Source organism: Falco naumanni, chromosome 1 (genome assembly GCF_017639655.2).
Source record: "Falco naumanni isolate bFalNau1 chromosome 1, bFalNau1.pat, whole genome shotgun sequence".
Lineage (NCBI taxonomy): Eukaryota > Metazoa > Chordata > Aves > Falconiformes > Falconidae > Falco > Falco naumanni.
The window spans coordinates 45010938-45026073 of record NC_054054.1 but is presented as its reverse complement, the minus strand read 5'-3'; positions in this window follow the sequence as shown (position 1 = coordinate 45026073).

The following is a 15136-nucleotide window of genomic DNA, read 5'->3' as shown; positions in this document are numbered from 1 at the left end:
ATTTGCAGATTAATTTCAGTATAGGGCAAAGCCTGTTACATTTCATTTGTCAGCTCTCTGCTGAACAAAAGCAACACCCACACCCATGGAATGTATCTTAGTTCTCAACTTCAGGAGTTCTGTGGTGGCTGAGGCCATAGAAGAGAGAAATCCACAATGACCTGCTTATTCAGTGCAAGAACAGTAATTTCTTTCTGTCAGCTACAGAAACAGAAAATCTTTGTAAGTATACACATATACAAGGCAACTGCTTCCAACCAAGCGGCTTGAGTGCCAATATTTAGAGATGGGACACAGGGCTGCCTTTTATAAATCTGTTAAAACACTGATGCAGCTTCTAAATAAGGCTGTTATTTTGGCTATGAGATCTAACAAGAAAATTGGCTGGGCAATGAATGGGGTACTCATCTCATTTCTGCATATGAATAGGGAGAAACTATAGCTCAGAAGGAAAATATACATAGAAGTGTCTGCACTTTGCAAGTGCCTATTCTAATTAAATATTCATCGCACTTCGAAAAGTGTTGGACCAGTGTCATATGAGCAGTTTTCCATGTGTCTGCCTGGGATGTTTCTAGACTTTGCAGTTTCAAGCAAGCAAAAAATGCTGAAAATTGGATCCTTATTCAATTTACCTTCTGGTGGAAAAAAAACAACCACCCACCCAAACCTGAAGCAGAATTTTAAATGACAAATGAGGTCTTGTCAGGGGGACTGTAATATCTCTTTTTCCATGTTCTAGTCTGTGATCATGGGAAGCTTCCTGGCTTTGCAGTAAAGTATGGCTTGCAGCACAGGCACACCAGCAAGAGACCACAGTACGCAGCAGCTAATTAGGATTTTCAAGTTAAACAGACAAGACAAGCTGGTAGGAGGGGACAGCTACCTTGGTGTTTTATGCGCAGGACCTGAGGCAGAGAGGACGGTTTGATGCAGGTGATAACAAAAGGCTGTGACCAATCTGGGATGCAAATACAAACCAGGGCCAGGGGCTTGCAATGGGGGCCAGATGGGCTCGTATCCTTGGCTCTCTGCAAGCTCTGTCTTCAGCTTGGATGTGTTATCCAGGTTTGCTGTGCAGGGCAGAGCATGAGGGAGACGCCTCCAGAGGGTGAGTCATTCCTCTCCCCACCGCCAGAGATGGGCAGCTCATCCAGCATGTGTCATGTGCAAGTGATGAAGATGAACCCCACCCAGCACCTTCTCCTGGGCTTATGTTTAGCACTTGCTGGTTCCCAAATGCTATGGTGCTGTAAACTGGGGAGCTCCAGGGCATGTGAAAGGAGGCAGGAGAGGGTTTGTGTGGATCCAAAGCTAGCATTAACTGTGCCTTGTACAGCTGTGCTGGTACAACACTGAGAAATGGTCAGGACAAGTCGTACTGTCACTGTGGAGAGATGTCTTGGAGCAGTGCTAGCTTGGAGGTGTTGCCTTGTGGTCTAGACACACCTTGCATTTGCTCTGACGTGGTGCAGATGAGGAAAAGCTCATACTTAAATTTCACTAAGACCTCAGACATCCTTAAAAGTCCTGTCACTGTAATTTGAAATACTGATGTAGAAGTAGGACCCGTGCTTTCCATGTTTGCAACCAAACTTTGTGCTCATCAGTTTTATTCATGCACATTGATTCTGAACTTGGGGTGAAAAATTGCACAAATATATTCTTATTACAAATTTAATATGTGTTGCAGCCCACAGCAAAAAAAAAAATATGCTGTTTGAGAGACCACTCTTTGAAAACATGCACGTCTGTGTAACTTGGCTGAAAGATCACTAAAGTGTTGGTACAATAACCACTATAAATATTTGAAAGGTGTCAACATCAAGGTCTAGATTTTACCCACAGATGCCAGCACAGTGTTTCCGTTGATTAGCTGTTTGTATAAGCCTGTGTATGGAAAATGTATGTTAGAGTCTTATATAGATCTTTCCAGGATTTCACTTCCCCTGCTTTTGTTGTATCAGTCTGAGCTGACTAAACACACTGCAAGTTTGCAGATGTTTTTATTACAAGTTACAATCAGGAGCCTATTGTAAAAAAGAAATAAATACACAAATCTGAACTGACTGAGGCTCAGAGCAGGATCGTTATATGGGTCCATCATATTCTCTTTTGATGAACAGGTCAGCAAGCAGCTTTACCATAACACTCAGGGTGTTAATATTCCTTACATGTGTACACTGAACTGGAGAATATTCTCTGTCTAGTGAGCTAGTTGCACCGTGTAGGTGTGCTCCAGCCTCTTAAGAACACTTAGGAATTTCAAATCTTTGTTCCTATTCAGGCGTTTTAGCTCGGTTTGATGCTGTGCATCTTTGTAACACCCGTGCGCACAATAAATCACCTGTCACGTTTATGGCAGAGGTGGGAGCACAGATCTGATCTTCTGAGCCTGCAGTCTTGTATTCCAACTCAATAAAGCAGTTAATGCATGCTGCCTTGTTTTATGACGAAAAGGGTCCTGTTAGTCCCATTAACTTTGTGAAGCTAATTCTGTGTTTGAAGTTAACCATGTGCCATATCTAATGCCATACCTAATGGAAATAGGTCTCCATCTGCTTTGTTAATTATTTTCAGCCTGTGATGCTGACACATATCCTCACCATTAATAAAAAGCATTTTCCATTGAAAATGCTTTCCGCATGCGCATGATTAACACCCCTTTTATTATAAAACAATTGGTCAGAGAAATTTTGAAAGAACGAAATAAGGTTGAAATAGATCCCAAAATTAGTACATTTCACAAAGAATGGTCATTTACTTGCCTATCAAATGAAAATCATTAAAATCCTACAAAAGAATTAAAGCTTTCCATTTGGACATTTAAAATGAAGCCCACTATCCTTTTATTTTAAAACATGGTTTTATTTCAATTTTTTTTGCTTTCCATACTAGTAGCCTAAAAGTTGAAAATTAACTATGTTTTGTAAAAAATGAAATATTTCAGTGAACTAAAAGGATCATATTTGAGATGATTTCTTCTTTATGTAGAATCTGGAAATATTTGGGTGTTTACTTAGATTCGGGCAGAAGCATGTCTGGTATTTCCAAGCTCGTTCACAAAGTGGAAGTTGGGAGCTTCCGTCTCTGTGCTGCTTTATTACAAAATTACTTAAGTAAAGCCCAGAGAGAGGAACCAATGCATTTTTCAGTTCAGTTTCCATTTGAATTGAGCCATGACTGAAGCTGTTCCAGGTCAAATTGAACAAAACATCAGAATAATGGTTTTGCTTCAAGGAAAAAAAAAAAAATAAAAAAAGAATTAGATATTCAAATCACATTTTTGTTTTAGCCCCCTCCCTAAAATACTACAAAAAAACCTTACTAATAATTTAATTGGCTATCAGTCAACAATGATCTTTATCTAGTGTTATGAAACTGAAGGTTAAGGCTGAACTAAAACCATCCAGCCTGTTTAATCTACTTAGCACTGAAATTATGTCCTTAAAATGACAATATTAAAGAACTGGTCACTTTGGGCTGTTTCCTGTTTCTTTGTTTTGTTTTATCTTACAGCAGTTAATACACTCACGGATTTGTACTCAACAGAAACAGCATCTAGATTTTACATGCATAGGAAATATTCCATAAAAGCATTTCATTAGGTTACAAATAGTCCAAGGGTTGTTAATATTTACCCTGTAGATGACGGGCTTCCTTTGTTTGCAGACCTTGATGTGAAAATCATTTTGACCCTATTGAGAATAATGGTAGTGATGTTTTGTTAAGGGCGTTGGCACCATATAAGGGTCAGAATACTGGTGTCCTTTTATTGAGCCCTGTCTCACTGGTGAGTGGCAGGGTGACGTGCAGTGGGTGACTGGGTCTGACTTGCCCTAGAGAGCATCAGCTCTGCACAAGGGACAAGGAACCCTGGGCAGCCACAGGTGGATGCAAAATGAGAATTGCACAGCTGCAGACTGCAAAACTGCTCAGATCATGGTAGCAGGTTTTAATTTAACAGGCTGTTTTGAGGAATGTTGTGTGTTAGCAAGGAAACCCTCAGGTAGCCTCCACACAGCACCACATTGTACCACACTGGAGAAAACCTCAGGTAGGTCCTCAGTGACCTCTGTATTTTGAGATGCAGGAGAAAAACTGTTTTTGGCATTTTTAGCGTGCTGTGTGTTTTTTTCAGATTTTTTTATTACCCTTGGAAATGCCTCACCTTCCCGTTAAAAACAGAGCTCACTGGGCTTTGTGCATGTGTTGTAGAAGAGTGAGAGCATCACCGTCAGGCGCTTCTGCAGCCCCTGTGCCTAGCAAGGGTTTCCTCCCAAAACTGCAAGCTCTTACACTACTGGGAATGTGGTCCTGGTCCCACCCTACTCCTGGGACTGTTTGTTCAGAGGTACCTCAGGTAATGTTAGAGGTGCTGCAGATGCTGTACATATTCTGAAATGCTGGAAGAGATGGTACCACGCTCTGTGTTCATATTTAGTCAAAAAGAATACAACACAAAAAGAATAGCTTTCTAGTTAGAGTAAAATAGATAAAAGGCCAAAACAGTCTGCAAATGAGGCACAAGTGATAGTGGAGGATACTATGCATGACTTGGGCTTGTGTCAGGAGATGAGTGGACAATTTCCCTTGCAGTTTTGTACAAGATGACAATAACCAAGTGGATAGGTCTGTTATGGCTGGCTGTAGGGGCAGAAATCTCTGATGGGTGGTGTCAGGGTAGTAATGCTGAGATGACACCATATCTGACCATGGTTGAATGCAAACCCCAGTGTGAAACTAACATTTGTGGTTTTTTTAAGCACTTCAGTGCAGTAATTCCAGATTTCTTTCCAGATCATCAAGCTTCTTTTCTAAATCTCTGCATACTACAGCAGATACCTGAAAATGATGCTGCTCACTGTACAGTACATCTAGCATTCACTCCATTTAAATCTGTGCAGAGCTTAGCCATTAAACAGCCCAGATCTTAGAACCAGAAACACCTTCAGAGAGGAATATTCACCTCATTCGAAGATTAAATGTACTCATAAAATGCTGTTTTCAGATAGTATTTTGAAAGGTGGTATATTCTCTTAATAAGCACAAAGACTGGGCAAACTTGTTCCGAGGAGTGATAAATCCTGGCAATAAATACTGTTCCTGGGGAGAAACTGAGAACTTGCTGTACTCCAAACGAGCAGAAATAACAGGGACACTGGAAAATACTTCTGCTGCCTTGGGGGAGAGGGAAAGGTGGCCTCTTAAATCCCTTCCTACTCCTTATGTCTGTGACTCATCCAGACCTGCCTGTAATGGGCTGTTGCATCGCCGCATTGTTAGTTTAACTTCTTTGTATCCTGAACAGCCAGTGGGTTGGTAAAAGAAGCTCTTTGTGCCTTTGGTGGGAGAGAATGGCACGAAGGTTGTTCTTGGAAGAGGCCCAGGGAAAGTGTGGGGTAAGGAGAAGGAAGGGAGTAAAAAGAAGAAAAAAAAAAAGTCCCCAGAAAAGGGAAAAAGAAAAAAGGTGTCTGTTTCACAAACCCTGACCTTCAGCAGAACTGCCGTTTCCTGAGGCTGCACAAAATGTACCGACCCGCAGCGTTCGCCGGCCTGGCAAAGAGGGATGGAGCCAGACTTTGACACCGCTGCGGAGCTGGCTTCACCGGGTCCCAGGGAAAAGCTGACGGGCAGCCAGGTCAAGGAGCATCTGATCGGGTCTGTGCCACAGAGAGCACTGCAAGCTGAGCGGTAATGCTTGGCTTGGCTTGAAGAGCAAGGAGGAGCTGCGTGCAATAACCATTGCCTTTCACAGGACAGTCTAAAATGGCAGCATTTCCAGCAGCCATGTTGTCATTCAACGCGTTACAAACAGGCAAGTGTGTCGCTCAATAAAACTTACCCTATCTAATCACTGCACCTCCTGACGAGGTGAGCCCTTGGAGAGCTGTTTGGACTTCCCTCCCCTGGTAAGCTTTTTGGTCTTTGGTGCTTCATGGGTAAACATGCTGCTGAGAGAAGGAAATGAGTCAAATTGCTTGGAGTGTAGAGAAGATCTGGGGTTATTCCAAGAGGAACAGCCAAGTCAGATGGGGACCATCTTTCTGGTAACAGAGTCCAAGCAGGGAATAGTCAGGGAGGAGCCTTATCAGTTCAGAATAATTTTAATCTCTCTGCTTCAGGGAACAATGCATTTATTTGGGTCAGTGATGGCATTGGGAAGGAAAGGTGGGAGGGAATGGCCACATGCCATGTTCCAACAGCACTTCTTCAGTGCCAACAATGGACAATAGTGGATTTTTATCACCAATATCTTTCCTGGAAAACTTCAACGGACGTATTTCATGTTAGATAGAAATGAGTCCTGAAATCCTATAGAAATTGAAAGTTTCATAGCTGACAGGGAACTGGAGTTATAATTACGGAACAAATATTACCCCAGCAAGACAATGGAGCCAGCAGCCGTTGCACCTCAAGGGCAACTGGGTCTGTCTTTCCTCCTGCAGTCACTGTGCACAATAATGTGCTAGAACAAGAAACTGAGCGGAATATCATCAGAAAGATCTCTTATTTTTTCCTCTGAGTGTTTCACAGAAATGTGTTGCTTTTCTACATAAAAACGGGACGGTGTTTTGGGGGAGACACGCAGATCTCATCTTTCCTCCAGACTGGAGGTAATGGAGAGCGAAGTTCTTCCAGAACGTGAGGTGCCTGCGTTCCAGTTCCAGCTCTGACTCAGAAAAAATAAATTCCTTGTTACTTACAAGACAAAGCAAACAGAGAATAGTTCAGATGTCTTCCATGTTCTGTATTTTTTCTTTTAGTGTGAATCCTACATTTTTCCATGGCTCAAAATAATGGTGAACATCTGCTTGGCTAAGATATCTGGGACACTGCAGGAGAGAGGGAAACATCTTGAGAGGTGTCATAATCTACATCAATCATGTGTGTAGCGTTGCCATGTTGTACTTTCGTAGTTTATGCCAAGCTTCTCACCAAAACCCTCCAGAAATTGAATTGATACACCCAAAAGGTGGTAACCTTTCCCAGCTTCTGAGTCTCAGGCTGCACTTGCCACATTCTCACTATGTGTTAGAAATAAACACAGCCGCACACGTCTCTGATTGTCTGCCCTGGTTTCCAGATGAGGGTAATGTGGATAACCAGGCAGCTCAGAATGGCAAAATGCTGAGGATCTTCCCCTCCCTGCAGCTGAGAGACAGCCAAAGTCAGCACAGACAGAGACCAGCAAACTGCCATTGGCACAGATAAGCTAATTGTCACAAGCATCAAAAAATGGATACGTCTGTAAATGACAGAGGGGAATTTGCCTGGTCCTTCCTCTATTCCTCAAGTAAGAGATAGTTCTCTAATCAGATAAAACCTTAATAAGCTGTTTCTTGAGGGGAAAGACTCTGTGTGTATGGACCTTTTACCTCATGATTCCAGGACATCTGGACAAAGGAAGCTTGGTGAGAGCCAAACTTGTTTTGCTGTTTGTTTTTCAAGTGTGTTGAATTGTTAGTACCATGTTAGCAGTGTTTTGGGTCCGTCAGTCAGTTTTGTAGTCTTGGCTTTAGGCTGCCTGAACAGTTCTGCGGCTAGTAAGTCATGTCTCAAGTGAATGGTATGGCCAAAGTTATTAGTGGATTGACATATGTCTGGGAGAATGACTAAGGAAGGTGGACAGTAGCCTACAGATCAGGGCACTCAGATGGGATGGGGAAGATCTGGGGTCCAGACCTTGCTTTGTTCTTGGCTATATAACTCTAGCCTGACAAGCTTTATTGCAGAGCAGGTTCAATAGGACAGATAGATCATGACCTCTTTTTCCCTATCAGCCAGGCTGCTCTGTATCTTGACAGCTCCTGCCAAGAGGAAGATGTTGACTGGATTTAGTAAGTTTGGTGAGAAAACTAAATTTCATAAAATAAAGTGTGTGCTCTGCCATGGGCTGGGTGCTGAGTTTTTTGTTAGAGATGTTCAGTTTAGTGCTTACCTGGGGTTGTGCATGTAGCTTTGACTGCTAAGTCAGCAGTGGTCACCCAGACCCTCAACAAGTGGGGAGAGGCAGAAGTTCAAACGTGTGTGTGTACTTAACACCTTCTGTCAGCTCTGTGCAGTTTCCTACTCTGCACATCAGTCTGCTGGGGCCCTAAATCCAAAGGGACCAAAGATTTTACTCTGAATTGATCTGTGACACCCCACTGTTCATTAACAGGGTTTTCATTATCCAAGTTTGAGTTTCAGTACCCCTTTAGCCTGCCCGAGCTGTGCAAGGTCATGTCACTATGGTCTCCTTGGGTACTTGTGCAGGTGCTCTGAGCCGTGCTTTTGTCACTGTGGTCTGTGCTACCTTTGCCCAAGCATTGCATTTTAGCCGATATTTGTGTCACCTAAACCAGACTGAAAACATATAACTCAGTATCTTGCCTCTTGGTTTAGGTCCCCCACCACGCTTCTGCCATGGCACGCTAAGGAGGACCAGTACATGCCAGGCTACAGCCAGCAGCTGGGCATAGCAGATCAGTCCTCATGTCTGACTGCAGTTACACGCTGCTCCCACCAGTTACCCTGCTGGTTCAACAGCCAAATCATAAATCACATTTCGGTGCGGCTTTCATCTCCAAAACACACCATAAACATTAATCTTAACATCCCTGTTAAGTATCAGTAGGTTCAATGGTCAAAATTTAATAACTTGCAGACATTCTATTATCCAAGACAGCAGTTTCCCACTGTGTAGAGCTGAAAATAACCCAGCACATAGGCGCTAATTTTTATTGCATCAGTGTTACCTTATGACACCAATGTCTCAGGACATGTATCACCTTGGTTGTAGCACTCAGAATTCTGTACCAATGTCCAGAGTACTAAAATCAGGTGCTCAAGTATGTGGCAGGTGAATGTATGAGAAAATAGTAATAAAAAAAAGACATTTTCAAAACCAGTACAGGTAGACCAGATTTTGCTCTGAATTAAATAGCAATAATCCATTGATTTCACACAGCGTTACCTGTAGAAAGGCAGTTTTTCATGACCAAAGGAAAGCCAGAACACTAGAAGTCAGTCTGGGTAAGTGTAGGTGAATACCAGTGTTCAGGCTGGTCATCCTCTGAGGCTGAAGACTGATCTAAGGCAAACCAGGTCATTGTGCAGCACCACGTGTAGCAATGCTCCTTAGCGAGGGAGAGACCAGAGGCTTCTCTGAAGCTAAAATACATTTTGATGCAACATGTAGAAACCCGTCCTGAACAAAAGTCCGCAAAAAAAGGGGATTCGACAGTCGTTGGATTGCAAAATGTTAGCCTGCTGGATTTTGCTCACATCAGGCTAGCTAGCGGCTTTGAAAACCACTACTTCTTTGATCCCAGTCCTAGCAATACTGTTAGACCTCTGCTGTACAATGAGCTCGAGGTCAGTAAAACATTTTTCAGTTGTGGTGGAAGCATTTAAGTTGGAATTTGTTAAATCAGGGGCACAATTCCACGGGTAGAAATTGAACTCTACGTGTGACATTTCTCTTCTTATTACACTTTAAAGTATTAAATCGTGCAGGTTTTTACTTCCATTAAAAACAAGTTGCCAGATTTAGATTTTTGTTACTTTGAAGTCCTTCTTTTATTCTCCCCCAAAGGGCTTTAACTTTCAGACATGCTTATCCTTAAAAATGTATTTTAAATGTTGGTTTTGAAACCTTACAAAGGATATGGCATTGGAGAAATTCAGGATGGAATGACTTTCTCAAGGGCAACAGCCAGGGAACAGCAAAATATCTCAGTTTTTCTTCCACCCCCACATTTCCCTTCAGTTTCCAGTATATTAATTGGCTGTCAGCTCTTTCTACCTCCTGTATAGAGTTTAATGCTGAACTTTTAGGTAAGCTTTTCTAAGGATTAGTTTCTACTGAAACTGGTTCCAGAGGATTCGCCTGTTCCCAGCAGCAACCTGAGTTAGCAACACCTGTGGATGTTCCTTTGAAAACATAACCATAATTAGTATGTTGGAGCAATGTTCCTAAAATACTGAAAAGCAAGCCAAACTCTTATGGATCGAAGTGTGATATGTGACGGATAAGAGCAGTGAAGTCTCACTGTGAGACCACAGAAATGTGAAAGACACTTTGCTGCACCTGGATGCTCACTGATAGCTGTAGGGAGTGGGACAGGCTATGGAGAGTCTCCTAGGAGCAGCCAGCTGATTTGGGTTTGTATCTTTACTTCAGATGGAGAGCTGCAGCATTCCACACTGTGGGAAATGTTCAAGGAGAGAAATAACAAGTACCCAAGGGGATGTTTACAGACCTTCCACCTACGTGGGTCAATCACAGGAGAGGCCACAGATGTGGCTCTTACTGCACTGGCCCTGGAGTCTATCTGAAATGCATCTATCATTGCAAGGACATCCACACAGCAGTCTGCCATATCTAATGCTGCTCTCCTTCTCCACCCCAACCATACAGTGCCTTCAAATCTTATTCCAGCTCCTTCTACATGTTAAGAGAACACAAGACCAGGGCTGATCATCACCTTGCTTGCATTACCCTCCATCTTCAGACAAGAGAATAATCCATCACTGTTTTTCTCATAGGTTATCCTGGCTTAGCCCCAACCTTCTTGCTTCTGCTGGATGTGTGAATATGACTATTATTGAAATGGCCAATCAAAACCAACTGGAATATAGGTGTTTGTGAGCCAAGGCATGTCCTTCTACACAGCCTGGAAAGTCTCAAGCACCATTGATGACATGACCATAAAGCCAGTGAGAGGAAGCAGGAACTGTTGTGCACCTCTGGAGTGTTTCATAGTGATTGGCTCCAAGCAGAGCCCTCCCTTGCAGAGACCTCAGTGCCTGTGCCCATTGGAAGATGACCTGGTAGGAAACTTAACTGGAAAATTCTTACTGCCACCTTTCTTTCCACTTCCTTTTTGCCTGACAGCCCTTAAATTTTTGGAGGAAGTAGAAAACTTTCTTTAGAATGATCTCAGTGACAGCTAAAGCCCTCTATCTGCCTGCAGTTACTACTATCATTTTCTATGCAATATTTATGAAGAAATAATACAAATGGGTTTTGTTTACGCCAACACAGGAGAAGAAACATTTATACATGGATGTAATTTCTTTTCCTTTTAAGATTAAAAAAGGTTCTAGAGGTATATGATGTTAAATTATTTTAAATTCCCCCAGGTAACATTTAGAAGGGAATGACTTTGCCTGTTGCCAGTTCTCAGTTACGAGATGTCTTTACAGACTTACAGTGTATTAACATATTTTTGTTCTCTCAGAAATAAAATTTTCCATTAACTGAAACCAACCCCCAATTCAGCCAGTAGCATCTCTGCCGCTCAGACTTGCCAAATCAAATTTCTTTTGCAAACTCAAAAGTCATGTGTACTCGCCTTCTATATCCAATTTTCCTTTCTCTTGTTGTCCTTCTCAGTAAAGCTCTAACAGATAAGCCTTTCAGTCTTCTCGGTTTGACACACAGAAGGTGGCAAATGTAGAACTGTCTCTTTTGTTTCAGTAGTGCTTCAAAGTCTGGACTGTTCCGTGACTTCATGTAAAGTTTAAGTCAAAAGTAAATATGCCAGTAAGTAGACCTCACCTGATGGGCTAATGATTTTGGGTGGCGGAATGGTATTTCTCATGGTGTTTTCTCTTGCTTAATCTCTTGTTATGAGATGTCACAGATCCCAAGGGCCCCACTTGAATATGAGCCTTTGAGTTTTACGAACTCACTGTGATACTAAATATGGCAAGAAGTGCGAAGGGAAGAGTCTGCTTAAAACTATGCAGCAGTAATTTAGCAAATGTGACTAACATTATTCAGATTGTGCTTTCTACAGAGGCCCTTTATGGCCTTCATAGGCAGGATATGATTATTACCACTACTTTGCTCTTACTTGGATATCTGTAATGCATCTCTTCTGCATGCCCAAGCCAGTTTTTTATAGACACGGGAAGTGGAGTTGTTGCTGAGCTGCTAGTTTGCTCACATCTCTGTCTGCTCTGCTGACAAACATCCTGATTTGTGCTTGGTCTTTTTGAACTGATCCCCCACAATTGTGCAGTGTGTGGAATGAGATTTTTGTGCTTAGTTGAGGGTTTGAGCTACTGAGTGATGTAGGAAATGAGGAGATTTAGAGAACTGAATAGCATGGGGTATACAAGAGTCTGAACAAGAGGCGGAATGTGGCTGTTTGAGAGGTGGAAGTGAAAACACAGAGTCTGACACCAGAAGCACACAGAGCCTTGACAAAGCCAAAGGGTGTTGCACCAAACCAAAGGAGAAGGCCATCAGTTATGTACTAGGCACAATCCATACTAATTTAGGGACCATGTGGGCCATCCCGTCACAGCAAAACTGCACGAGATGTGCTGTGCCTATTTTGAAGATGTCTCATGCATGTCTCTGAGTTGTGAGCAAAGTGGTCCCACTGCCACCAGCCTGTTGACTCACAAGAAGACAGGGCTATAGTTTGGCTTTCCCCAAATCTATTTTGGGTGCCCTACCTTGCAAGGGGACAGAGAAAGGGGTTGTCCTGGGAAAATAATAGCATCTTGGTAGTCTTCCTTTCTGTCCTGATTCAGTTAATAATTATGCTTACTTAAATGGCTTGGTATGTAGAAGATGTGAATGTGGCACATGGTTTAAGGGTAGACTTGGTAGTGTTAGGTTTATGGCTGGACTTGGTGATCTTAAGGGTCTTTTCCAGCCTAAATGATTCTATGATTTAATAATTCTATGGAGCAGGGTTGTTTTTTTATTAAAAACCACTTGCTAAACTATGTATCCTGGATGCTAAGAACAAAAAATACCCACTCATATTTTTCACTGCCCCATAATAAATTTAAAATTGCCCTTTAAGAGAAAAAGAACTGGAACTAGAGCACATATGAACAAATTTTCTTCAAAAAAACTGACCTTTGGGTACTGCCAAAGGTAGTAAGGGGCTCTTCCAAAAAAAGGCAAATGAGTCCCCCTGACAGGAAAATTAAATGCAGTTATTGTTATGAAGAATCGCACCAGTATACAACTGCAATTGTTTAGAGAAATGACAGTGAATCACTCAAGGAAGTAAGTTTGAATAAGGTTAGGGTTTTGTATAGTGACACCCTGGTCCTTATCATTCAGGAGATTATCATCAGTTGAGGAAATTACAAGCTTTTTTATATTCTTCTTACAAAGACTCTGAGGCTGTGATTGTGCTGGATGATAACCCAAGGAATAACAGTCAAAATTCCTGTCTCTCTCTAAGACTCAACCAGTACAGAAATACTCCTGGCAACTTTATAAGATGGAAAAAAAGTTGGTCCTAACTTGATTTAATTGTGTCCATTCTAGGTAAAGTTCTCAGCATGCTTTCATATACACTCAGAATAGCTGATTTATAGCATAACTGTTCATCCCAAGCCTTTGACGATGTAACTCTCCCAGTGGCTGGAAGCATGAAAATGGCAATGGTGCTGATTGCTTTCTTTGCTGTGTCCTCAACTACCATTATCCACCATCCAGAGTGAGTTACATTTTCGACTACTGACAACAGTCACCATCAGACAGCATGAAGTGGCTAACAAGGAATTCCAAAACCTCCTAATTCACAACCGCCATCTCAGAGAGCATAAGGAAATGCTTCTGATAAATTACTGTCCTTAAATGCCTTGTAGATTAACACTTTACAGTACCTTGACACAAGAGAGTTGATAAATGACTGAGTGAAAAGACAGTGGGTACGTTCAGAAGATGTTTCCATTTTTTAACATGGCACTTCTGCACTTTTTCAGAAAAGAACCAGGGCTTTCCTGACCTTTACCTTACAAACAAAAAATACAGATACAGCAAAGTGGTGGTTTTAACCTCCGAGTAAGTATGTGTTAATTTCAATTCCTGAGAGTGATTGCATTAAACTGTTCTTGACAGAATTTAATAGGAATTTTGGACACTGTACATTAATAAATAAGTACTACCTTTGTTATTTTAAGTGCAGTGGTTTTCCTTAGTTGAGAAAGCCTGGCGCTCTCACTTGATTTATACGATGTTATGTTAAAAAAAGGTAGTAATGATACGTGTGTTATTCACGTACTTGGAAGTCTCAAAGGATTTTAAATATATCTTGACATGTATGCTCATAAATTTAGTCCAAGGTAGACATTTTGGCAAACTGGATATGGAATTAATGTTCTTGAGACTTCCAAACCCCATTGATCAAAAATACTTTCAAAATTCTCCAGAACTCCAAACTGATTTCTTTTGAACCTGCCTGTGTGGTCAGTGCACCATCTATCAAATTGTCTTCAACTTAGAGATGTAGTTCATGGGCGCAGGCTGCGTTTCAGTGTAAATTCTTCCCATTGCGAAGCCTTGATTTCATCAGTTTGAGATGGAGCAGTTGAGCATGAGTCTGTAATGAAGCAATATAAAGAGTGAAACATGAGTGAGTACAGAGCTCAGCCTTCCAAATGTGCCTGTGTTGATGAGTTTCTCAGTGATGATCTTTTTATACGCAATCTAAAGTGTGAAATGCGGAGGCTTTTGCAAACAGTGTGTTTACTTTAAGCAGTGAACCACAGAGTTTCTGTGGGGTAGATTTGCAAGGATGCTCTTGAAAAGATTTGAAGAGGCAGAATCAAACACAGCAGCAGACTGAGAATGGGATTCTGGTTTTGTTTCCCTTTCTGTATATGAGTTTATCTCCTCTGGACCTTTTTCTACAAATCTCATATATCTGTTAGTATTATGGACTGGTTTAGATACAAAAAGTAATTTTTCCTTACTGTCTGTATCATGCTGACAGTTGTTTGTAGCCTTCAGGTAAGAGTGTAATTCCAATAAGCATTGCTGCATTCACGTCTATACAGCTAGGGGGCTGTGAAGCTTATCTTCCTTAGGAAAAGCAGATGGCAACTTAATATTTATTTGGCAGAAAACATTATTCTGGATACAGCACTAACAAACTTGAAGTGAGTTCCTTTGCTTGCAGTTCCAAGTCCTTTCCAGGTCGGTCCCCCTCCCAAAACGTGTCCTTGATGTCTCTCTCCAGGTGGGCTGCAAGGGCTTCTTTACCCACTGCCTTCTGATGCTTTCTGCAGCTGGGTATTTCCAGCTTTTGGAGACCAGAATGTTTCTCATCCTGGCTGCTCATCTCCATACCACAGCATGCTTCCACTGTAATTTAGAGAAGGTAGAGATTTA